General features: G+C 42.1%; 1 protein-coding gene across 5 annotated transcripts in view; it reads right to left on the bottom strand.

Annotated features, from left to right (window-relative positions):
- Positions 1–16,308, bottom strand: part of PUM2 (pumilio RNA binding family member 2) — a 104,477-nt gene extending 88,169 nt beyond the window's left edge. For all 5 annotated transcript variants that reach the window (XM_059132559.1, XM_059132561.1, XM_059132564.1 and 2 more), the window contains exon 1: positions 16,151–16,308. The gene's annotated coding sequence lies outside the window, so the exon portion shown is untranslated. The remainder of the gene's footprint in view (positions 1–16,150) is intronic.
- Positions 16,309–25,698: the final 9,390 nt, after the last annotated feature.

Genomic DNA, 25,698 nt, shown 5'->3' with positions numbered 1-25,698 from the left:
CATTTAGACAGTAAATACAAATTTATCAAGTATTTCCATGCAAGCCTGTGTTAGCTCTGAGGATAAATCTCACAGAGAACATATTTTCAAAGAGGCAAAATAGAATAAATATTTAACTTACATATATGCAAATATGAAGCAATATTCTTTTTTCCTTAAAATTCTCTCAAAGGAAAATTACCATGTATCTGCGACCTTATGAAGTCTCTTGTTTTACAAGGCGTTCTTACAATTGCTTTTTTTGGAGAAATAAAATACTGCTTAAGGAAATCCTTTTATTTTGAAATATGAAATACTGCTTAGAAGATCTCCAAAATAAATTGACCTCAATCAATCCTGGTTTTTGACACTTTTAGGTAACACCTGAGAGAAGCAGGTCAAATTAACATGAAGTAAAGACGATATGCTAGAAAAAACTGTTAGATAACACAAAGTGATCCTAAAGAGTCAAAGATACAAGTGAAATATCAAAGATATATTATGAAATGAGCTCCCCCAAAGGGAGTATTTCTAAATTAACATTTTATGTGATTTAATGCTATCATCTTAAAAGTAAAATAAGCAAATAAATGTCCCATGATAAAATATAAAACAGCATCACCACCTACAAAAAATTGTCTCAAAAAAGTAACCCACTAAACCTTAATCTAATAAAGTCACCAGATCTAAATACTGTTTATCAGAAACATGAGCAATATAAAAGCACAAAGTCAACAGATAACACAAGTAATCATCTAATCCAGAGGAGAGGGAGAGGACAGAAAAGGGACAGGACAAAAAAGAGTATTATTCAGACTAAGAGGTTCAAAGGCAAATATATTATGGAAACCTTCTCTGAATCATGATTTTAGTAAATCAACTATAAAAAAAAAACTTTTGAGAAAATCAGGGAAATATAAATACAAAATCAGTATATACAATATTCATGAATTTTGTTAATGGTAATAATCACAAGAGAATTTTTTTTTTTTTTTTTTTAAGATTTTGGGACGCCTGGGTGGCTCAGTTTGGTTAAGCAAGTGCCTTCAGCTCAGGTCATGATCCCAGCGTCCTAGGATCGAATCCCACATCAGGCTCCTTGCTCGGCAGGGAGCCTACTTCTCTCTCTGCTTCTGCCTGCCATTCTGTCTGCCTGTGCTCGCTCGCGTGCTCTCTCTCTCTCTGACAAATAAATAAATAAAATCTTAAAAAAAAAAAAAAAAGATTTTATTTATGGGGCACCTGGTTGGCTCAGTGGGTTAAGTCTCTGCCTTCAGCTCAGGTCATAATTTCAGGATCCTGGGATCAAGCCCCACATTGGGCCCTCTGCTCAGTGTGGAGCCTGCTTCCCCCTCCCTCTCTGCTTGCCTCTCTAGCTACTTGGGATCTCTCTCAGTCAAATCAATAAATAAAATCTTTTTTAAAAAAATCTTTAAAAAGATTTTTAAAATCTGTAAGATTTTTTTTAAAGATTTAAAAAATCTTTAAAAGATTTTTTTTTTAAATCTTAAAAAAAATAAAGATTTTATTTATTTGAGAGAGAGCATGAGAGGGGAGTGAGGGACAGAGGGAGAAGCAGACTCCCCACTAAGCAGAGCGGGCAATGCAGGACTCAACCCCAGGACTCCAGGATCAGGACCTGAGCAGAAGGCAGCCACTCAACAGACTAAGCCACCCAGCCCCCGTGAAATGTATATTTTAGTGAGTCTTTATCAGGAAGAGAATTTATGCAAATATATACATAATATAATCTTTTTCTTCATCCCCACTGTGGAGCCCAATGAGGGGCTTGAACTCACAACCCTGAGATCAAAACCTGAGCTGAGAGCAAGAGTCAGACGTTTAACTGACTGAGCCACTCAGCGCCCTGAAGAATTTAAGGTTAAACTGGCCTCGAGTCTGGGAGTTGCTTTGAAATAGTCTTCTATAAAAAATAAAACATTAGGGGCGCCTGGGTGGCTCAGTGGGTTAAGCCTCTGCCTTCAGCTCAGGGCATGATCTCAGGGTCCTGGGATCAAGCCCCACATCGGGCTCTCTGCTCGGCAGGGAGCCTGCTTCCTCCTCTCTCTCTGCTGCCTCTCTGCCTACTTGTGATCTCTGTCTGTCAAATAAAAAAATAAAATCTTTAAAAAAAAAAAAAAAAGTAAAACATTAGATTTCACATAAGGTTGAATATCAGTGATAGATACCCAAAGATGCAATGCATTATTCTTCTTCTGAGTTTAACAGTTCCATAATAAAGCTTAATAAAATTTATATATAACAACACGACAGAAGACCATGTGAAGCAGGTGGTATTCAAGCAGGACCCTGAGGGATAAGTACAATCTGAAACCAGTCCTCCTTTTTTGAACAAAACATTTATAAACTGCAGCTTACAAAGGTAGTTACTCTCCACAAGGTTTACTGACTTAGGGTCTAAGTTATTGTATAAACTTAGTATCACTGATTACTTTCTCAACCATATTTTTGACAAGTGGCCAATGAACACCCCCCCCCAAAATTGATTTCCAAATGAACACAAACAGCTTTGGACTATTTTTAGCAAATACCATCCCCCAAAACGAACAATTTTTTTTTAAAGATTTTATTTATTTATTTGATAGACGGAGATCACAAGTAGGCAGAGAGAGAGGAGGAAGCAGGCTCCCAGCTGAGCAGAGAGCCCGATGCGGGCCTCGATCCCAGGACCCTGGGATCATGACCTGAGCCGAAGACAGAGGCTTTAACCCACTGAGCCACCCAGGTGCCCAAAATGAACAATTTTTTTTTTTAAATTTTATTTAAAAATCTTGAGTGAGCATGCACATGTGGGGAGAGGGAGAGAATCTCAAGCAGACTCCCTGTTAAGTGTGGAACCCAACATGGGGCTTGACCTCACAAACCTTAATATCATGACATGAGCTAAAATCAAGAGTCAGCAGCTCAACCAAGCCACCCAGGTGCCCCCAGGGAACAAAATTTATTTAACACTCCATGTGATGCCAGAGGCTGTACTAGGCACATTATAACTGATTCTTACCACTATCTAGCAAAGTAGATACTGTATTCTTACTTTGCAAGTAAGGTAACTGTGGCCAATTTCCATATCCTAATAGACAAAACTACTAAAATGGCAGATTTTACACTGTCAAGATTCCAAGGGTTCCATGTTCTTTTCCATATCAACCAAGCATAAACTGAAAGTCAGCTTATCTGTTAATTATACAATTCTCTTAAGCCCCCCACCCCAATCTCCTTTAGCTTACTATTCAAGTCCCCTGAACAGATCTTTACCATTTATCTGTTTATATGCAAATACTGCAAACTCAAAGTTTGGCTCAAATGCCACTTTCTCCATCAAACCTACTCCCAAACAATCTTTTTCTTAACTTCCATGGAATGTAATTTGTTTTTGTTTTTTCAATGTACTAATATCTTATTACCTGTTAAGACTTTTTTTTTTTTTTTTTAAATTTTATTTATCCATTTGACAGAGAGAGCGAGCAAGCAAGTGCACAAACAGGGGAAGCAGCAGGGTGAAGGAGAAGCAGGATCCCCACATGAGCAGATATCTGGATGCAGGACTCAATTCCAAAGACCCTGGGATCATGACCTGAGCCACAGGCACATGCTTAACCAACTGAGTCACCCAGGTGCCCACCTGTTAAGACTTTAAAACTTCTCTATTATCAGAATTAGGATAAAAAAACATGTAGCACAATTATGCAAACTATTCTGGTCACGCCAATGTTCCATGAAATGAGGGAGGGGATCAAAGGAAGAACACTAAGGATAGTGTGTAACAAGAAGGGAAACTGATAACATTATCACCTATGAGTCCATTTAAAAACATGAGATAAATTTAGGCATATATGGGAAAAAAAATCCAGGACATAAGTGAAAAGGTAAGGTGAAAAGCAGGCTACCATTCAACTTTTGTAAAAACAGGATAAAATAAATACGTATGTACAGAGGAAACGACCAGAAACTGTGACACAACTGTTATTAGTAACACATCTGGGAAAAAGGAATGTATAATTTTTATTGTATATTTAGGAGTTACTTACTCCTTCAATACGTCCCACTCACTACTTATCTCTTCGAAGATACTTTAATATACACATGCTGGAAATCACTTAACACATTAGTTCTTATTGTCAAGTGAGCTTGGAAATCAATGGCCTTATACATGGTAGAAGTCAATCAAGTTTTTTTGTTTGTTTGTTTTTAAATATGTCATTCATTTATTCGACAGACAGAGATCACAAGTAGGCAGAGAGGCAGGCAGAGAGAGAGAGGAGGAACCAGGCTCCTTGCTGAGCAGAGAGCCTGATATGGGGCTTGATCCCAGGACACCAGGATCATGACCAGAGCCGAAGGCAGAGGTTTTAACCCACTGAGCCACCCAGGTGCCCCTCCATCAACTATTTTTTAAGTATACCTATACATGGGACACCTGAGTAGCTCAGCTGGTGAAGTGACTGTCCTGGGCTTGGGTCCTGATCCCGGGGTCCTGGGATGGAGCCCCACATGGGCGGGGCAGGGGGGGGGTAATCCTTGCTCAGCACGGAGCCTGCTTCTCCTCCTGCTTGTGTTGCCCCCTTCACTGTGTCAAATAAATATACATAAGCTATATATGACTTACAAAGAAACATACCAGAAAGACATCTTTCCCATAAACTAGGCCATCACTTAAAAGAAAAATATTCTGGGAAAAAAAAAATTCTGGTCTTATTCGTAAACTTTTAAGGGTTTTTAAGGAAGTATAAAGGATTTACATGCATACCCAATACCAACTATAGTTAGTATCTCTAGCCACACCTTCATGACACGTTGGGTTTTAAAAAAGCAGAAATCTACGGATCCCTGGGTGGCTCAGTTTGTTAAGTTGGCTGCCTTCAGCTCAGCTCAGCTCCGAGATCCTAGGATGAAGTCCTGCATGGGAGCCTGTTTCTCCCCTTCTCTCTCTCTGCCTGCTGCTCCCTCTGCTTGTACACCCCCCCACCCTCCACAACCCCCACCCCCGGCTCAGTGAAATGAATAAACAAAATCTTTAAAAATAAAAAAGCAGAATATTTGTAGATCTAAATATTGTCTCATCACCTGATTTAAAGGCACTGCACTTAGTTTTCCAACCACTTATCTCAGTTAGTCCTACCCTACACTTTTGATATATTCCTCAAAGTGTTAAAAAAAAAAAAAAGGAACCAACCAAATCATACCTTTTAAACCCCTCAATGTATTTGACTTTCATACTTCTAGTTTTTTTTTTTTTCTTAAAGATTATTTATTTGAGAGAGTGTAAGTGAGAGAGATCACAGAGGGAGAGGCAGAAGCAGACTCGCTGCTGAGCAGAGAGCCCAATGCAGGGCTCGGTTCCAGGACCCTGAGATCACTGAGCTGAGCAGAAGACAGATGCCTAACCAACTGAGCCACCCAGACACCCCCATATTATTTGCTTTCAAAAAAGTAAATCTCCTAGTATTGTTTCTGCTGAGAAAGTACTGGCAAAGTTTAGAAAAAAACATGAACTGTTTTTCAGGTATTTTTATTTTGTTTTTCAAAGATTTATTTGGGAATGCCTGGATGCCTCAGTTGGTTAAGCACCTGACTTGATTTTGGCTCAGGTTATGACCTCAGGGCCTTGGGATTGAGTCCCATGGTTTGCTCCATGCTCGGTGCAGAGGCTACTTGAAATTCTCTCTCCCTCTACCCCTCCCTCCACTTGCCCTCGCTCTGCCTCAAATAAATCTTAAAAATAAAAAAGATCTTTGAGAAAGTGCACTTGTGAGCAGGGCAGGAGGAGAGGAGCTTAAGCAGACTTCCTGCTGAGCATGGAGGCTCTGTTCCATCATGACCCTACTAGGATCATAACCTGAGCTGAAACCAAGAGCTGGACACTCAACCGAGCCACCCAGACACCCCATAGTGAGCTGTTTTGTTTTTAATTTTCTATTACTCCTATTGCCCAAGACTATCACTGATCTCAATCCCAAAGCCAAAATACTCCATCCAGTTCTATGTTTTCATTCCTAACAACAATGTGAACAAATTATGACTGAATGAGATTAACCACTAAAAGAAGCTAACTTTTTAAGTTTTGTGCCCTGAAGGCTTAACCATCAGTAAAACATACCACAGTAAGATTTGGCATGAAGCACCCCAACTTCAAGGCCACTGGTTCTCAAACCCTCAGTGCATCAGAATCTAGGCAGAAGATTTAAAACTGCACACTCAGTTCCCACTTATATAAAACTTATTTGAGTTAGTCGGGGCAGGGAAACAGGTGCAGATTTTTACTGTTTTTTTTTTTTTTTTTTTTTTTAAAGTTCTCCAGATGATGTTCCCTGTACAGCCAGGACTGAGACCCTTACACATTATAGAGCTAAGAAATATATCCACAAACACCCTATTGCTTTTCCAAATAAAAAATTCTGAATCATTCATCATGATGTAACAGAAGAATCTCAATCAAAAGATCAGAATATAGTTCTTTCATTGTCCTAAACGAGGTGAATGATCTCAGAACACTTGAATACTGGTCGTGTTTCCCCACTTGCATATGAGTATATGCTTCCCTCATAGGATTATCATGAAAAATAAATGAAATAATATATGAAATTAAGGGGCGCCTGGGTGGCTCAGTGGGTTAAGCCGCTGCCTTCGGCTCAGGTCATGATCTCAGGGTCCTGGGATCGAGTCCCGCATCGGGCTCTCTGCTCAGCAGGGAGCCTGCTTCCTCCTCTCTTTCTCTGCCTGCCTCTCTGCCTACTGTGATCTCTGTCAAATAAATAAATAAAATCTTTAAAAATATGTATATATGAAATTAAAATATAAGTGCTTTCTAGAGTATTAATGATCTACCATAATGAATGACTATTTTCTTGTTTAAAAAATCAACATAAAATCTTCTAACTAAGGAATTAACTTTACATAAACACCAACATGAAAAGAATAAACTACAGAACATTTACTGCAGCACTGCTTGCAGTGGTTAAAAATAAGAACTGAACAAGAAACCTCTGAAACTAGTAATACACTATATGTTAATCAACTGAATTTAAATGAAAAATAAAAACATAAACTCAACAGAAAAATGGTTTAGCAAAATAAAAATCTATATACTGAATGTTTTAAGATACAGGTACAAATTGAGTAAAATGTCTGTGATAGTAAATAAAAATACCTAGTCACCTAAGTTGTATCATATGAAGCCATTTTTGTTTAAAAGAAAGGAGTAATACAATTATGTATCTGTGTGGACTATGACAAAATAAGCACTGAATTGAACTCTGATAGGAGAGGAGGTACTTACTGGCTTTATCTTTACATTTTTTCTGTGTTGTAATGCTCACTAAAGTTAGCAAAACCAAGTTGTTTTGTTTTTAAAGGTCCTGTATTAATACTATTTAAATGTATTACAGTTCAGAGACTTTATCATAGAATAAAGTACAAGTAAGTGATCCTGTGTTATTTTCAATTCACTTTAGTACTAGGTTGAATGCCCAACAAGTGAAGACTTGTCTCAAATGCTCAAATAGTTATCTAGTAATTTTCAACTGTTACAAATAATCAATCAGAACCAATATAGCACCAAGGAGAAACATCCTAAAGAAAAGGCTGTAACAGAACTAAAGGAAGTCATTTCAGTGCATGGTCTGAGACAACTGAGAAAAAATAAAAACCATTCAAAGCAGCAGACTTGAATGCAGTTTTAAGATTTTTTTTTTCCTAAATGTTTTTATTTTTCTTATGAGAGAGAGAGAACACAAAAGCAGTGGGAGCAGCAGGCTCCCCACTGATCAGAGAGCCTGATAAGGGACTCAGTCCCAGGACTTCAAGACCTGAGCTTAAGAACACTTAGTAGAGGGATGCCTGGGTGGCTCGGGTCATGATCCCACCCTCCTGGGATAGAGTCCCACATCCGGCTCCTTACTCCACAGGGAGCCTGCTTCTCCCTCTGCCTGCTACTCTGTCTGCCTATGCTCCTGTGTGCAAGCTCTCCCTCTGACAAACAAATAAATAAATCTTCTTTAAAAATTAAAAAAAAAAAAAAAGGAATACAGTTAGTAGATAGACTGAGTCACCCTGGAGTCCGGTACTTTTTTTCTTTAGACCACAATTTTCCAAAGTGTTTTCCCTAATCACCAATTCACAATGTTCTTTAAAATAAGGTTCCCTGTCCAATACACTGAAGATACACTGCTCCCTGGTATCCATTTGTTCTTTTGCAAGCTGAGCACATGGTCATTCCAGAATTCATTCTCACACAGTAAGTCCTACAGTTAAAACTGCTTAACTTTAATCCAGTATTATCATAACTTTCTTCTGTAAATATGTTAATGCAAAAGAAGTTATTTTGAGCAGTATTTCTAGTCATTTCTAAGAAAAAGGAAAAAAAAAATGTTAACATTTCAACTCCCTTAACTTTTGTCTAGGAAAAGCCAAAACTTACAACAGTTAAGTTTTAGAATATGTTCAGTCTGTGATGACTACTATGGGTAGTCTATGAAAAAAATATATGAGCTGTACAAACTTTTCAGTTAAATAAGAGTAATCTTTTAGGTCGTAAGTATGAGTTGTGACTCTTAAATCCCTCAAATATTCATGAACAAGCCTTGAACTGGTGATTACTTTTTTCCCAGTAACTTGAAGCGAGATGACCTAACCAGTTTCTTTCTTTCTTTCCTTCTTTTTTAACCTAATCAGTTTCTTAAAGATGTTGGAGGTCTAAAAAACTTTTCCAAGTGCCTGTGTGGCTCAGCTGGTTAAGCGTCTGCCTTCAGCTCAAGTCCTGATCTTAGGGTCCTGGGATTGAGTCCTGCATCAAGCTCCCTGTTCAGCAGGGAGTCTGTTTCTCCCTCTGCCTGGTTTCCCCTGCTTGTGCGCACTCTATCTCTGACAAATAAACAAATAAGCCTTAACAATAAATAAATAACTTAAAAAAACAAATGCCTAGAAATTCAGACATTTTAAACAAATGTCTGAAAAGAGAAACCAAATCTGTTAAGTTTCGAGGATTACCTAAATTATATACCAAAAAAAGGCCTCTGAAGAAATATTCCTAAGCAGAATTTAAATGAAATTTATATGCATTTAAGTCTAAAAAAATTTTTTTAAGTAGGCTCCAAGCTCAGTATGGAGCCCAAATCAGGGCCTGAACTCACAACAACCCTGAGATCAAGACTAGATGCTTAACCTACTGAGCCACTCAGGCGCCCCTTAAATAAAAATCTTTTTGAAGATTTTATTTATTTGAGACAGAGAGAGAATGCACGAGGGGTGGGGAGGTGAAGAGGGAGAGGGAGAAGCAGACTCCCCCACTGAGCATGGAGCCCAACATGGGGCTGATCCCACACCCGAGATCATGACCTGAGCCTGAGGGAGATGCTTAACCAAAGGAGCCACCCAGGCGCCCCTAAACTGAAATTTTTGAGGGAGGGGAGAATGCATGCATGCACACAAGCAGGGGGAGTGCACAAGCAGAGGGATAAGCAGGCTCCCACTGAGCAGGGTACCCTACCATGGGGCTTAATCCCAGGGTCCCGGGATCACAACCAGAGCAGAAGGCAGATGCCTAACCTACTAAGCCACAGAGACGCCCTGTCTAGTCATATCTTCTCAATTTTCCCTACTTCCACGTCAAGTTCTGCCATTCTCTCCTATCAGGGTCATTACCCACACTAATCCCTCTCGATGAAGCCATTTCACCTATCCCTTGACTAAGTTCATTTCTCCAAGTCTTTTTTTTTTTTTTAATTTTACACTCAATAACAAGGACCTGGTACCTCCGATATCTAAACAAAGTCTGGGGGTGCCTGGGTGGTTCCGTGGGTTAAGCCTCTGCCTTTGGCTCAGGTCATGATCTCAGGGTTCTGGGATCAAGCTGGGCATCAGGCTCTCTGCTCAGCAGGGAGCCTGTTTACTCCTCTTCCTCGGCCTGCCTCTCTGCCTACTTGTGGTGTCTCTCTCTCTCTCAAATAAATAAATCTTTAAAAAAAAAAATAAAGGAAGTCTGGCACATCAAAGGCCTACAAATCTCAAAAATATTGTCCAAGTTTCTGGTAGTCTACCTTGATAAGAAAATAAAACTTTGAACATCCAGGGTAACAAATGGGACTGAATATTCCTCAAATAATAATCCATGACTATCTTCTCCAACAGACTCACAATAAAAACTAGCAAACGGGGACGCCTGGATGGCTCAGTGGGTTAAGCCTCTGCCTCTGGCTCAGGTCGTGATCTCAGAGTCCTGGGACTGAGCCCCGCATTGGGCTCTCTGCTCAGCGGGGAGCCTGCTTCCCCACCCCTCCACCTCTCTGCCTACTTGTGATCTCTGTCAAATAAATAAATAAAATCTTTAAAAAACAACAACAACAAACTAGCAAACAATTTATCTTTGACAAGTTCCTAGACTCAGTACTCCCCTTTCTACTAGTGTAGGAGTGAACAAAGGGACGTTAAGACTTTCCCTTGGATTCATTTTCAGCAATCTATTACACTTGAACTGCAAGGTGGTCCAAGAAAACATCTCCAGAGAAAACTTTAGCTATCATCTTCTCAAACTTTCAAATCTTATTTATATCAGATTGTAAAGATTCAGACTGTACTACAGAAAATTTAGTATTTTACATTTATTCAAACTTCAAAGTGCTGACAGATACTAAACAGATGGTAATAAATGAACTGGTCACCAAAATGGAAAACACAAGTGGCTCCTACCTAAATACTAAAAATGTCATTTTTAGTATTTAACAAAACCATCCATATTTTTCTCTACCTACAATTTGCCTTATCTTATCTGACTGCCTAGCAAAGACCTATACTTAAGGTCAGCTTATTTCTACTATTTATTCACCCTTTTCAATGTCTGAATGAATAAAACCAGTAGCATTTTACACAGCTGAGACAGTATTCCACTGATCCCTAAGTAAGTCTTTCAAAACCACTGCCTAAAATCACAAGACCACCACCTTGAGATCTAGAGCTCTTTATATGAGATACAGTAGAAATCACAAAGATCTGGGGTGCGTGAGTGGCTCAGTTAATGAAGCACCGACTCTCGATTTGGGCTCAGGTCATGACCTCGGGGACCTGGGATGGAGCAGTGCACTGGGCTCCATGTTCAGCAGGGAGTCCACTTGAGGATTCTCTCTACCCGCCCATCTTGTGTGCTCTCTCACTCTCTCAAATAAATGTATGTTTAAAAAAAAAAAAAAAATCACAAAAATCTATCTTCAAGGATGGTTTTGAAGTGTCATTTTATAGTCAATTTCACCAAATCCCTTCCTGGAATGCAAGTTTTATGGTTCAAATGTTACCTTTCACCTTAGGTAGGCAATAACGACCGCCTTTTTTCTTTCCCTATCCCATTGTCAGTCCAAAGTATTCTGACATTCCAAGTACTACCTACCCCTTTTCCCTTCACACTTCTTCCCCTTTTTTATGCTTGCCAGTTACAGTGAAATCCTGAGATATGAACGTAAGGTGTACCCATTTGTATGTTTTTCTATTACTCTACTCCATTTTTCTAGTACTCTACTCCAACATCTTTAATCTCCCAGAAGAGAACAGTAAGTGAATAAGAAGTAAAAATCTATAATATGTAAACTAAAAATGGATGGGATTACAGTAGCTGCATTTGCAGAGGTGAAATATACTAAAGAAACCATGACTTTACCAATGTGCTTGAATAGCCCACACTTTTTTAATTCTTTAAAGCACTTTAGAAAAATACAGAAAGGAGCCAGGAAATGGTCAAGTAAAACTTCATTTAAGAAAAAGGTCAACAGGGGTGCCTGGGTGACTCAGTGGGTTAAAGCCTCTGCCTTAGGCCCAGGTCATGGTCCCAGGGTCCTGGGATCGAGCCCCGCATCGGGCTCTCTGCTCCGCAGGAAGCCTGCTTCCTCCTCTCTCTCTCTGCCTGCCTCTCTGCCTACTTGTGATCTCTATCTGTCAAATAAATAAATAAAATCTTTAAAAAAAAAAAAAAGAGGGCGCCTGGGTGGCTCAGTGGGTTAAGCCGCTGCCTTCGGCTCGGGTCATGATCTCGGGGTCCTGGGATCGAGTCCCGCATCGGGCTGTCTGCTCGGCAGGAGCCTGCTTCCTCCTCTCTCTCTCTGCCTGCCTCTCTGCCTACTCGTGATCTCTGTCAAATAAATGAATAGAATCTTTAAAAAAAAAAAAAAAAAAAAAAAGAAAAAGAAAAAGGTCAACATGGGGTGCCTGGGTGGCTCAGTGGGTTGAAGCCTCTGCCTTCAGCTCGGGTCATGGTCTCAGGGTCCTGGGACTCAGGACTTGAGACCCTGTGTCTCCGGCTCTCTGCTTGGTGGAGAGCCTGCTTCCCCTTCTCTCTCTGCCTGCCTTTCTGCCTACTTGTGATCTCTGTCAAAATAAATGAATGAAATTTTTTTTTTTTAAAAGGTCAACAAGGGCGTCTGGGTGGCTCAGTCAAGCATCTATCTGCCTTTGCTGCCTTTGGCTGGGATCCAGTCCTGCACTGGGCACTGGGCTCCCTGCTCGTTGGGGAGCCTGCATCTCCCTCTCCCTCTGCCTACTTGTAGCTCTCTCTCTCTCTATCCCTCTGTCCAATCAATCAATCAATAAACCCCCCCCCCAAAAAAAGTCAAGGGAAGACAAAAATGTCCACAATTTCATTAAGAATTAAATGACTTGGGACGCATGGGTGGCTCAGTCAGTTCAGCATTTGCCTTCAGCTCAGGTCGTCATCCCAAAGTCCTGAGACTGAGTCCAGCATCAGGCTCCTTTTTCAATGGGGAGCCTGCTACTCCTGTCTGCCACTTCCCCGGCTTGTGCTTGCTCGCTCTCTCTGACAAATAAATAAAATGACTCTCTAGTAGGTGACACTGTTTAATTAGACAAGTTTTAGCTTTCATTTATAAAGTAGCTGAGTTGGACAAAAAAGTCACTAAGGAAAAAAATACACTAACTTTGTCTGGTAACATACCGCTACCTGAAACTCTAAGAAGAAAAAAGCATTTACCATGAACTACTACCTATGTACTACTTCTATACTGTTTCATTGGAAAGGCTTCAAAAGTAATCTGCAAAAATTCACTTTCCCACTACAGAAACAATATATTTCAAGTGAAAAAGGTCCATCTATATTCCTAAATATAAATATCATTATTAAAATATTAGCTTCTAGGGCACCTGGGTGGCTCAGTGGGCTGGTCTTAAGCATCTGCCTTAGGCTCAGGTCATAATCTTAGGGTCCTAGGATCGAGTCTGGCATCCAGCTCCCTGCTCAGTGTGGAGTCTGCTTCTCCCTCTGTCTTGTTCCCTCTGCTCATGTTCTGTCTCCCTCTCAAATAAATAAAAAAAATCTTAAAAAAATATTAGCTCCTAAATAATGAGGTCTGAAGGGAAACTTTTCCACCACATCAGAATTCAGAAGTGAGAGACACAGAACTAGACTGATAGCAAGCAATTTAAATTTCTCCTTTTACTGACCAAGCTACAATCGAATGACTAATTTAGACCTAGGCCAGAGAGGTTCCTACCACCACGCCCCTTAATTATCCTAAACTGGTCACAGATAGCACTGGACAACTGATGGTCCTCCAAAAAGGGGCAGTCTATCATGGTGGCTGGCCTCAAGAAGCAGAACAAAGCACTTTCTGCAGGGGGCAGACTTCCAAAGAGAAAGAGAGGAAAGAGGCTAAGCCATAGTCTTAACAGTTCCTTCTTACAAATTCATCAGGCCAGAGTGAAAAAAGCGGGACAAGAGGGGCCAAGCCGGACTATTTTTAATACCTTCTCAAAAACAGCAAGAAATCTACCTAATACATCACAAACCAATTTATTAATTATTAGTGCAATTTTTATATTAATCATACACCTACCAGTACAACAGCCACAAACTATGAATTCAAGGGACGCCTGGGTGGCTCAGTTGGTTAAGCGGCTGCCTTCGGCTCAGGTCATGATCCCAGCGTCCTGGGATCGAGTCCCACATCGGGCTCCTTGCTCAGCAGGGAGCCTGCTTCTCCCTCTGCCTCTGCCTGCCATTCTGTCTGCCTGTGCTCGCTCGCTCTCTCTCCCTCTATCACTGACAAATAAATAAATAAATAATCTTAAAAAAAAAAAAATTTAAAAAAAAAAAAAAAAAAAAAAAAAAAAAAAAAAAAAACTATGAATTCAAGCCAGGTATTTAAATTCAGGTATTTAAAATAATCCTAAATCTTAAAAACATGAAAAAAAAAAAGAGAATAGTTTGCTCTGTTAGAAATCCAACAAATTGAAAGAACCTGAGTCCGGGAGACAGGAACCAACATCCACTTGAAATTATGAAAATCTTATCAATATCCATAGAAAGCAAGACTATCTGGTCACTGACCAGATTGGCTTTGATGTCACACCTGGCCCAAATCCCTGATCATAGTTGCTTCTGCTAAGTACATACACAGGAAGACAAATTATTATTTCAACACCAGGAGGACTTATAAACAAGTATGGAAGGTTTAAGGGACACAAAATCCTAGTATTATCTTTGTTGAGACTGCATAGTTTGGCTTATATGCTTGTAGTGCCAAAGAAAAGTTGGTCTATTAAAGTGGACAACCTTGTAAGACCAATTTAAACATGGCAGTAATTTATACTTTTAAGCTAAAACCTTACTAAATATTAAAACGTCTAAGGGAACTTTACACTCAAATTAAGAAAACTACGTATAAAAATTAAAGTTTCAATTTTCTTGAAGATGTTCAAGTTTGTTAATAGCAAATTTAACTTGAAGATTAACAGCCAGACTTGTACAAATAAGAAAAAAGAACTTAAAAAGCTTAAAAACCAGGATTCTGAAATACAACTAATTTATTAAATCAGTGTAAGTCTTTGCTGGGTAAAAAAACCGCCCTTCCGGACACCAAAAGACAATTCTAAATAAATAAAGTTCACCAAAAATTGAACTTTAAAAGACATTCATGCAAAGGGAAATATTAACAACTATTCACTATGCCTGTGCAAATGAAGCAAATCCTCTATTTAAAAAAAGTATTAAAAGAATAACAACAGAAACGTAAGCCCATTAAAAATATTTGTAATTGTATTCTAAATAGGATTTCTAACCAGAATTCCTTAAATTGTCCTCTGATACTCCAGGTCACATGGTGAGTCACCTATTAAACACGAAATCTAAGCAGTAAACAAGCTTTTAAAATCCTTAGGTAACTTCCTTTATTAAAACTGTTTTCTTGATATACCTTTACAAATATTAACAGTTCTCTTAAGCGTTTAAAAGCATTTGTCTAATAAAGCTTTCTCTAAAAAAACGAAAAAAAAAAAACCATCACTTTTCTTAAGATCTCACAATACCCGAAATCCTGATTTTAACTGACATTACTGTCTTATTACACCTTATATGCTGGTAATATTAACCCTCATGATGTCTAAATATGTGTTAGAATGAAAACCTAAGTTAAGAAATAGGGTTTTCCCTAGCTGTGTTCTCAGAAGCAGCCTAACTTTTACAAGCGTTTGGGATAAAACTTTTAACAATTATCCGCAAATTTGGCCCAAACTAACTACTGCTAAAATATCTGAAGCCTCTAATCTTTTCTTTCATTTCAATTTCTATATCTGAGTGTCAAAGCCTGTTCCAGGAACGAACATAACATTCCTTAATAATAGCACCTAAGAGTCTAACTAACCCAAGTCGCTGTTCCTTTCATATCCACACCTGTCTGCCGAAAGCTTTTCCTGGACACACTCGGGCCCCCAAGAATTCCCGTATTTGTTTTCATAAACCCACTCCTTCCTCTTCGCCCACTTCCAACTCGCACACTTCTCTGGATCTACCGTCCTCCCCCCCTCTTAACGACCATGGGCTGAACGGACAGCTCGGTCCCTAACCCCCAGCGCCCAGAAACCCAGGACTAGTGGGGTGGGCCCCCCAGCGCCGCAAGGCAGAGGCGTGGGGGAGGAAAGGAAGCGGGAGAGCCGAGCACCCCCCCGCCCGCGCCGGGCGCACACCCCCTTCCGGCACCCCTCCCCCCGCATTGTGCGAGCGGGCCCCGGGCCCCAGGCCGCAGCTGCCCTGGGTTCCCCCAGGCCTGTCCGCCCTCCCGCCCTGCGGGCTGCTCCCGCCGAGACGGCCACACAAAGCCCAGGAAGCCAGCTTCTGTGGCGCCAGAGCACGGGGAGAGGGAGCAAACGCGGACTGACTTACGGGGCTGCTGCGGCCGCGCTGCCTCAGCCGGAGACACCGACCGTTGGGCACACGGCGGCGTCGCTCTTGGCCGTCCTTCCCTCCTCCGCCTTCGGTGGCGGCAATATCTTCTTTCTCCACCTACCTCCCTCCCCCCCACCCCACCTCCTCCTTCTCCTCCCCCTCCTCCTCCGAACCACCGAAGTACCGAGGGTGAGACACAGAGACTCACAACAACATGGCTGCCACCGCCGCCTCCCCTCCCCTCCCCCCCCGCCCACCGGCCGCGCGCAAGGCACTCCGGGAGAAAGGGGAGGGGGGAGCACTCACCGACGTGCGGCTCTTCTCAGTGGCTTTCGTCGCTTCTCCCGCGCTTCTGGCCCCGGCCGGCGGGAGCTCTGCGCGTGCGCACGCTCTCTGCGCTCGCGCGTTTCGACCGTCCCTTAGGCGTGCGCTCCCCCGCCCTCACCTTGCGGGCTCGCAGCTGGTGCTAGGCTCGGCGGGTGCGCCAGGCGGGGACGCGCTCGGGAGCTCGACCGGCGCAGGCGTGGTGTCGCCGAGCTCCGCGTTCGCCTCTGTCTTCCCGCGTGCAGCCTCGACTTCCGAATTCGCTTACCCTTCGCTTCCTCCCTGGTAGCTCATTGTTCGCCGCTGCCTGTGCGGATGTCAGTTGCCTGTGACCGCGCAGTACTCCTCGAACTTCGCCTCTGGGGTGCTGGCACCCACAGGAGCCGGACAGTAATCCAGGCCCATAGGGTTCATCCTTCTTCTCTCCCCGCAACAAGACGATGGAGACGCATTTGGGGTGGGAAAGTGAACCCCTTAAAATGGACTGTCATTCTAGTTGCCTCCTGGGCAAGTGGACCCAGCTCAGCACATTGCCGGCGCGCAGTGCTTGGCCGGGGTAAACACAAAGGAGACCCAGGTCCTTCTGGGCTAGTGATTCTCACTCGCCGCCCGATTTTTCATCACCCGCGCTCGCCAAGTGCACCGTCAGGTCCGCACGCCCATCCCCACCGTCCTGTCCCTGTGGCTTTGGTAGTGATGATTCCAGGCTTGAGACCCAACCGTAGTCTGGCCCTGTCACACAGCCGACATGTGGTAGGGGCACCGGCACTGTGTTGTTCTCCATGGTTGGCACAACTCTCTGACATTCTGTAGTTCTGAAAAGGAGTGCTGTGTGATTTTTCTTCCTGGGCGACTGTAAGCTCCATGATGGGCTTGCAGGAGGATGAGTGTTTTATCACGCGCGCGCGCGCGTGTGTGTGTGTGTGTGTGTGTGTCCCAGGGCCTGGACCATAGTAGTGTTCAAAGATTATATGTTGAATGCCTGAACTTCTCGGTTTTTAATTATTACTGAAAGCATGTGATATCTGAATCTGCCTCAAGACTTTTACCTGTGGCCCACATTTCAGGCTTCGAGATATTTCCAGCTGAATATTCTTCCTGGCACCAAACAGAAACAACTTAGACCCATCGCCCAATTCTTGTGTTAGCTCAACAGTTGGTATACCACAACCGATTGAGTACCCCAAGTTAGCCCTTTGATACATCCTTGTCTGTTTCTCTTATACCTTTCTCCCCATACCGAATTTTCACTTCCCAAATATTTCTGGAGACGGTTTTTCCTCGTATATCCTCATTAATACTAGCCTTGCTTCCCAGGTCTGGATATCTAGAGCGAGCTCTTACTTTGCTTTCTTGTGTTCAGTCTTGTTTGGTCTAGTCAGTTCTGCTCCCTGCCATCTAAAATGAACATCTGATTCCTGGCTCTTTCGCCTCTCCTTTAGCCATTCCATAGCTTCCTATCACCCACGACAGCATTTCCCGAGTATGTTCTATTCAATACTAATAGATGTTCCTTCAAGAAATGTCTCATGATCAGGTAAGTATGGGAGACACTGAGATGCGCATACGTTGCCTTCTTCCCCTTCCACTGGGCTGATAATAGATGAAGAGTCTTTATGTACAGTTGCCTCATCCAGGTGGAAATTGATGGAGCCATCAGAGTCCTCCCTCAGCATGTGAAATTAGGACTAAGAGACCCCAGTATCCCTCCGGGAAGTCTCTTGAACCTGGCACCTCTGGGCTGATTTTTCCCACAGTGTGGACAAGGAACCCATAAAGAAAACTGGAGTTGAGAGAGGAAAAGAGAGCCCTTTCTTCCTGTACCTTGCTAGCAGCTTCTACCCTTGGATTCTGAAACACATTCCTGGATCATTTAACAAATTCTGCTTTTTTTTTGCCTAAGCTAAATGAAGTCAGTTTCTATTACAACCAAGAGTCCTCACTAAAAGCTATGTGAAAACCATCCTTACTATTTATTTAGTGCTTACAGGATATAAGCTTTGGTAGCCGCTTTGGTAGTGGTGATTCCAGGCTTGACACCCAACTGTAGCTTTGGTAGTGGTGCTAACAGTAGGTAAGCACTAAAGCACTTTTTTATCCCCCCAAAGATTTTATTTATTTATTTGAAACAGAGAGAGATCACAAGTAGGCAAAGAGGCAGTCAGAGAGAGAGAGGGAGAAGCAGGCTACCCACGGAGCAGGGAGCCTGATGCCATGTGAGGCTTGATCCCAGGACCCTGAGATCATGACCTGAGCTGAAGGCAGACACTTAACCCACTGAGCCACCCAGGTGCCCCTAAAGCACTTTTCATACATTATTTCACTTAATGCTCCCAATATCCCCAGGAACAGGGCAGCTTCACCGGCATGTGACCAGTGCAGTCCTACAAGGCCTGAAGCTTTAGAAGCTTTAGGAGAGTTCCACAATTGGTTTAATGCTCTGTCATCGCCTTCCAGAAAGTCTTAATAGGAAAAGATAAATTTTCATTTTGCACTGGGCTCCACAAATTATATAACCTGTACTGTTTATGAGGTATTATCTTTATTTGACAAAAGCCTTCTTAGTATCTTTAAAAACAAATTATGCTTTGTAAATATGTAAGTGAGGGACGTAGTGTGTATAGCACTTCCCAAACAAATTTAACAATGGAAGACTTTTCTTTCCGGTAAATCTCTTTTCGAGGCTTTGTGCTCTGCAGAATTCGGATCAAAGTCCAACTCTTCAGCGGCCTGACTCCGCCTACCTCCAGCTCCTGATTCACCTGGCATGTGAGCAGTTTCTTGCTTCTGTGCCATCACACACGCTTTGCAATCTGGCTTTGCTCATTAGGCGCCTTCTGATTATAATTGGCTTCTCTCGTATATTCACCTACAAGGAAAAAAATGCATTCCTCAGCTACTGTAAATATCAGGTGTGCCTGATAGTTAAGGTGGACATTGTAATTGATGCCTGACAGCCATTCTAATCACCTGGGGAACTTGTTTGAAATGCAGAATCTTGGCCCCATTCCAGAACTACTGAATCAAATTCTGCATTTTAACAAGACTCCTGGGCAATTTCTCTACTTAATAAAGTATAAGAAGCACTGGTAAATCAATCACAAAAATTCCCTCTCACTTGATAGGAACTGGTTCTGTCGTGGGTGTGTTTTTCATTTAGAGCCTGTGGGACACAAAAACGTGTCAACTCAAAGCAAGGGGGTGTGGGGGGAGCCTGGCTCTCTCTACTTCTGTACGTAAACAAGAAAGCATCTTGCCCGCAGTTCAAGCTGACAGGAATTCTATCTGCTAGTAGCTCACCAAGAGTATTCATTCTCCTTGTCTTCTTTAGTAACAGATCCTCTGGATGTCCCTGTGGGCTAGAAAAGGCACAGGGTGGAAGGAGTAGCCTGATTTCCAAGCAACACACGTTGTGTCATAGGAATGTTTCTATATGGCCTGTTAAGACAAGTGGTTCTCAGCCAGAGTTGCACATCAGAATCTCCTGGGGGAACATCTGAATTGTATCATTCTCAGGCCCCTTCCCAGCTATTTTGATTGAATGGTTCTGGTCTGGCTGAAGCCTGGATATGGATATTTTTTAAAATGCTCCCTGGATGGGGCGCCTGGGTGGCTCAGTGGATTGGGCCGCTGCCTTCGGCTCAGGTCATGATCTCGGAGTCCTGGGATCGAGCCCCGCATCGGGCTCTCTGCTCAGCAGGGAGCCTGCTTCCCCCTCTGTCTCTGCCTGCCTCTCTGCCTACTTGTGATCTCTCTCTGTCAAATAAAATAAATAAAATCTTTAAAAAAAAAAAAAAAAAAAAAAAAAAAAAAAATGCTCCCTGGTGATTATAACATGTAGCCATTGCATACCTCTAGTTTAGACAGACTAATCTTGGAGCATAATGCCATTTTAATATTCTCTATGAAAATACTGCTTTCCATTGGGACTGCTAATGAAACTTCTTGTAAACTCTTTTTACAACTTCGCTATTTTTTAAAAAGATTTTATTTATTTATTTGACAGACAGAGATCACAGGCAGGCAGAGAGAGAAAGAGGAGGAAGCAGGCTCCCCGCTGAGCAGAGAGCCCAAAGTGGGGCTTGATCCCAGGACCCTGGGATCATGACCTGGGCTGAAGGCAGAGGCTTAACCCACTGAGCCACCCAACTTTGTGGTCTTTATAAAAGTAAATAAGCAGGGTGGCTCAGTCAATTGAGTGTCTGCCTTCAGCTCAGGTCATGATCCCAGGGTCCTAGGATTGAGCCCCACATTGGACTCCCTGCTCAGTGGGGAGCCTGCTTCCCCCTCTCCCTCGGCCTGCCTCTCTGCCTACTTGTGCTCTTTCTCCCTCTGTCAAATAAATAAATAAAATCTCTTTTTTAAAAAAGTAAATAAGCCCTTTATAAAAATTTCAAGAAATAGGGGCGCCTGGGTGGCTCAGTGGTTTAAAGCCTCTGCCTTTGGCTCAGGCTCAGCGGGAAGCCTGCTTCCTCCACTCTCTCTCTGCCTGCCTCTCTGCCTACTTGTGATCTCTCTGTGTCAAATAAATAAATCTAAAATAAAATAAAATACAGTGTTGAACTCAGTCTTACTTGAATTTAACAAAAGAAGTGAAGGAACTGCTCAGATGCATATTTTTTCATTTTCAGAGAGACTGATTCATAAGATTTTTCTCAAAGGTTAACTTGATTTAAAAAAAAAAAATCATACTAGGACAGAGGGACTTTTTCAACTATGTGCTCCAGCATTGCTCAGTAGTGTGTTCCGTGCTATGAAAGAGAAATTAACACTCTTTCGCTTCCTTCTACCTCTTCCCCGTACTTCCTAATTTTTGACTCGTATTATTTTTCATCATGTCAGGGTTTATACCATTTACATTCTATTGTTATCCATTTTTCTTTTGCTTTTTCTTAATTTCAGTATTTAAATGTATTTGTCATGTATAGCTTCTTCATTTCTGATTTGATTTTGATTCAGTTACATGGATTTCATCATTTATCAGTTAGCCTTTACGTGGGTTACAAACCACGCCCCACTATCATTTCCTCGCTCCCAGTTCTATGGGTTGGTCAGTTGGGCTGGGTTCAACTGGGAAGTTCAGTTGATCTCTTCTGGAACTACCTGAGCAGCTGGCCAGCTGGTATCGAGGCTGGCTGGAGCTGTGAGGCTCAGGTCTGGTGGTCAACCAAGACACCCACAGCCCCTCCTGGAGACTTGCTTAGGCTTGGTTGCACGGTGGCAGAGAGTGAGAATGGAAACTGCCAGCTTGGAATTCACGTCATGGCCCTTCTGCTGCATCACTGGCCAAAGCAAATCATAAGGCCAGCCCAGATTTTAAAAAGATGAAGAAACAGACTTTATCTTTTGATGAGAGAAGCTACAAAGAATTTGAGTGTATTTGCAATCTTTTGAAAGCCTGATATTCCTGAAGTTTTGAAAATGCCTTCCTAGACAAAGCTCCAAAGGCAAGGGAAACAAAGGCAAAAATGAACTATTGGAACTTCATCAAGATAAAAAGCTTTTGCACAGCAAAGGAAATAGTGGACAAAACCAAAAGACAATCGACAGAATGGGAGAGGCATATACAAATGTCCTATCAGATAAAGGGCTAATATCCAAATGCTACAAAGAACTTATCAAACTCAACACCCAAGAACAAATAATTCAATCAAGAAATGGGCAGAAAGGAGCACCTAGGTGGCTCAGTCGTTAAGCTTCTGCCTTCAGGTCAAATCATGGTCCCAGAGTGCTAGAATTGAGCCCCACATCAGGCTCCCTTCTGGGTGGGTGGGGAGATTGCTTCTCCCTTGCCCTCTGCCTGCCACTCTGCCTGCTTGTGTGCTCTCTCTCTCTCTGTCAAATGAATAAACGAGATACCACCTCACACCAGTCAGAATGGCTAAAATTAACAAGCCAGGAGAAGACAGATATTGGCAAGGATATGGAGAAAGGGGAGATCTTATACTGTTGGTGGGAATGTAAGCTGGTGCAGCCACTCTGGTAAAAAGTATGGAGATTCTTCAAAAAGTTGAAAATAGAGCTACCCTCTGACCCAATAGTTGAACTAGTAGGGATTTACCCCAGAGATACAAATTAGTGATCCGAATGGGCACCTGCACCCCAATGTTTATAGCTGACCTGTCTACAATAGCCAAACTATGGAAAGAGCCCAAATGTCCAATGACAGATGAACAGTTAAAGCAGCTGTGGTGTATATATACAATGGAATAATATACAGCCATCAAAAAAGGAAATCTTACCATTGGCAAGGATGTGGATGGAACTAGAGGGTATTATGTTCAGTGAAATAAGTCAATCAGAGAAAGACAGTTATATGATCTCATTCATACTTGGAATTTAAGAAACAAAACAGAGGATCATAGGGGAAGGGAAGGAAAGATAAAACAGAATGAAATCAGAGAAGGAAACAAACCATAAGAGACTCTTAAAAACAGGAAACAAACTACTGAGGATTGCTGAAGGGAAGTGGGGGTGGTCGATGGGGTCACTGAATGAGGGACATTAAGAAGGGCACGTGATGTAATGAGCACTGGGTGTTGTGTAAGACTGATGTATCACTGGGGGTGCCTGGGTGGCTCAGTGAGTTAAGCCTCTGCCCTGGGCTCAGGTCAGGATTCCAGGGTCCTGGGATCGAACCTGGCATCAGACTCTCTGCTCGGCAGGGAGCCTGCTTCCTCCTCTCTCTCTGCCTGCCTCTCTGTCTACTTGTGATTTCTCTCTCTGTCAAATAAATAAATAAAATATTAAAAAAAAAAAAGACTGATCTGAACTCTACCTCTGAAATTATACACTGTATGTTAATATTGAATTTAAATAAAAGAAGATTAAAAAATGCCTTCCTGTTTTATTGAAACTTAAACGACTATTCTCGAGTCTTGCTGTCTCCCTGCACCCTCCAATGCCCTCACACCCAGAACTTTGTGGACACTGTGCTTATGGAAGACTCTTAACTTCTACAAATCAAGTCTTCAGCTGATTTGATTTTAACCTACTTAAGAGTTTTTTTCTCTACGTTTGAAGTTTGATGTCTTAACCACAACGTATCTTGCTGTCAATCAGTTCCTAACAGATTTTCTTGTTATTACAGTATAACTCTGATATTTAAAATTAAGTTCTTTAATCATTTCAGGGAAATATTTCTGCAAAACAACCCTGAATATTTTTTTTCTGACCTTTGATTTTCCTACTTCATGGATAACAGTTATTCTTATTTGGAACATCTTGTACAACTTAAAGCCAATGAGAAGACACTCTTAAAAAGAATTTGGGTGTTGGGGCGCCTGGGTGGCTCAGTGGGTTAAGCCGCTGCCTTCAGCTCAGGTCATGATCTCAGAGTCCTGGGATCGAGCCCACATCGGGCTCTCCGCTCAGCAGGGAGCCTGCTTCCTCCTCTCTCTGCCTGCCTCTCTGCCTGCTTGTGATCTCTCTCTGTCCAATAAATAAATAAAATCTTAAAAAAAAAAAAAGAATTTGGGGGTTCCTGGGTGGCTCAGTCATTAAGCGTCTGTCTTCAGCTCCTGCATCAGGCTCCCTGCTCTGTGGGAAGCCTGCTTCTCCCTCTCCCACTCTCTGTGCTTGTGCTCCCTCTCTCGCGGTCTCTTTCTCTCTCTCTGTCAAATAAATAAATAAATTCAGAAAAAAAAAAAGAAATTGGGGGAAAAAAAAATCTTGTCCCTCACATGTATCATCTCCTTGCTAATTACTTTACTATCTTTGTCTTTTTCTTCCGAATTCTCTATGATTACATCAAGCATTTTTCTCCATGTGATAAATTCAGTTTTCAGCCAAAATGTCAATGGTGCAATGTCACCATTGGTCTTGATGTTTCCTTAGCTCTGCAATCATCCCTTTCATCTCATTTTGACATTTCCTCATCATCTGTGCTATTAATCTACTGTCTCCCAGCTCCAAACTTTGCGGTGCTGAGACTGGGATTCTGCAAACACTTCTTCACCAGTGGGCAACCTGGTAAACACTGTCAATAGTGGGCACATGGAAAGAGATGAGAAGATGGGAAAGAGAAGCCTCTTGCTCTTTCCACTTGTTATTCCTGTTAGCAGAATCCCAAGGCAGCACCTCCGCCCAAGTGCAGGAGTTGGTTCCAGTTTCTGACTTCTTTGCCTGCTTCCAGAACCAGGCTGCTGATCCTCCCTGGGAAAGCTGAGCAGTGGCTGAACAGTGCCCCCCTCCTCAGAGGACTTGAGACCCTGCTCCCCTGAGGACTCCTCTCCAAATCCCGAGGTAGTAGAAACAACCAGGGTGCCCCCTCCCCAGAGGTCCAAGTCCCAACTCTGTGGGCCACCTCCTTTGTTTCTAAGTTCAGCTAACGTCCCCCTCTTTTCTTGGTTTCCCCAGGGATGGCAACTGTATGACTAACTCGACTCCCTCCTCATGCTTCTCCTCACACCTTTTGTTTTATCAGCCTGAGCAGTTCCTATATTCCCTCTGTTAAATTAACCCATGTGGTCTCTGTTTTCCTGACAGGTCCTAAACTGATGCATCACCTTCTAGGACTTCTTAAAGTTTTGTGATGAAATAGTACAGCATAAGCTTTTGCAGAAAATGTGACTTTTTAAAAAAAATCTTTTCCCATGCCTTTATTGCATCTTTTCTGCAGCTATTTGGAGGGGTGGTGGTTGATTTAAATGAGTCTCTTTGACAGCATTACTAGCTCTTATTTATTTTTTTAAGAAAAATTTTTAAAAAGATTTTATTTGGCAGAGAGAGAGAGAGGCAACAGAGAGGGAACAGAAATGGGGGAATGGGAGGTGGGAGTAGGAGAAGCAGACTTCCCACCAAGCAGGGAGCCTGATGTTGGGCTTGATCTCAGGACCCTGGGATTATGCCCTGAAGTGAAGGCAGACGCTTAATGACCAAGCCACCCAGCCACCCCTCTAGCTCTTATTTTATTGAAAACAGATTTCTTGAGCTATAATTCACATGCCACAAAACTTACCTATTTAACGTACACAATTCAGTGGGTTTTAGGGTATCCACAAATGTGTGCCACCACCAGCACAATTTTAGAATATTTTCATCACTTCAGAATGAAATCAAGTACCCTTTGGATAGTACTCTGCTATCTTCCCACTCCCTAGTCCTAAAGAGTCACTAATCAATCCACTTTTTGTCTATATAGTTTGCCTCTTCTGGATATTTTGTGTAGGTGGAATGATATAAATGTTATCTTTTGTGACTGGCTTCTTTTACTTACCACA

Source organism: Mustela lutreola, chromosome 9 (assembly GCF_030435805.1).
Source record: "Mustela lutreola isolate mMusLut2 chromosome 9, mMusLut2.pri, whole genome shotgun sequence".
NCBI lineage: Eukaryota > Metazoa > Chordata > Mammalia > Carnivora > Mustelidae > Mustela > Mustela lutreola.
This window is presented reverse-complemented; position numbering and strand designations above follow the sequence as displayed.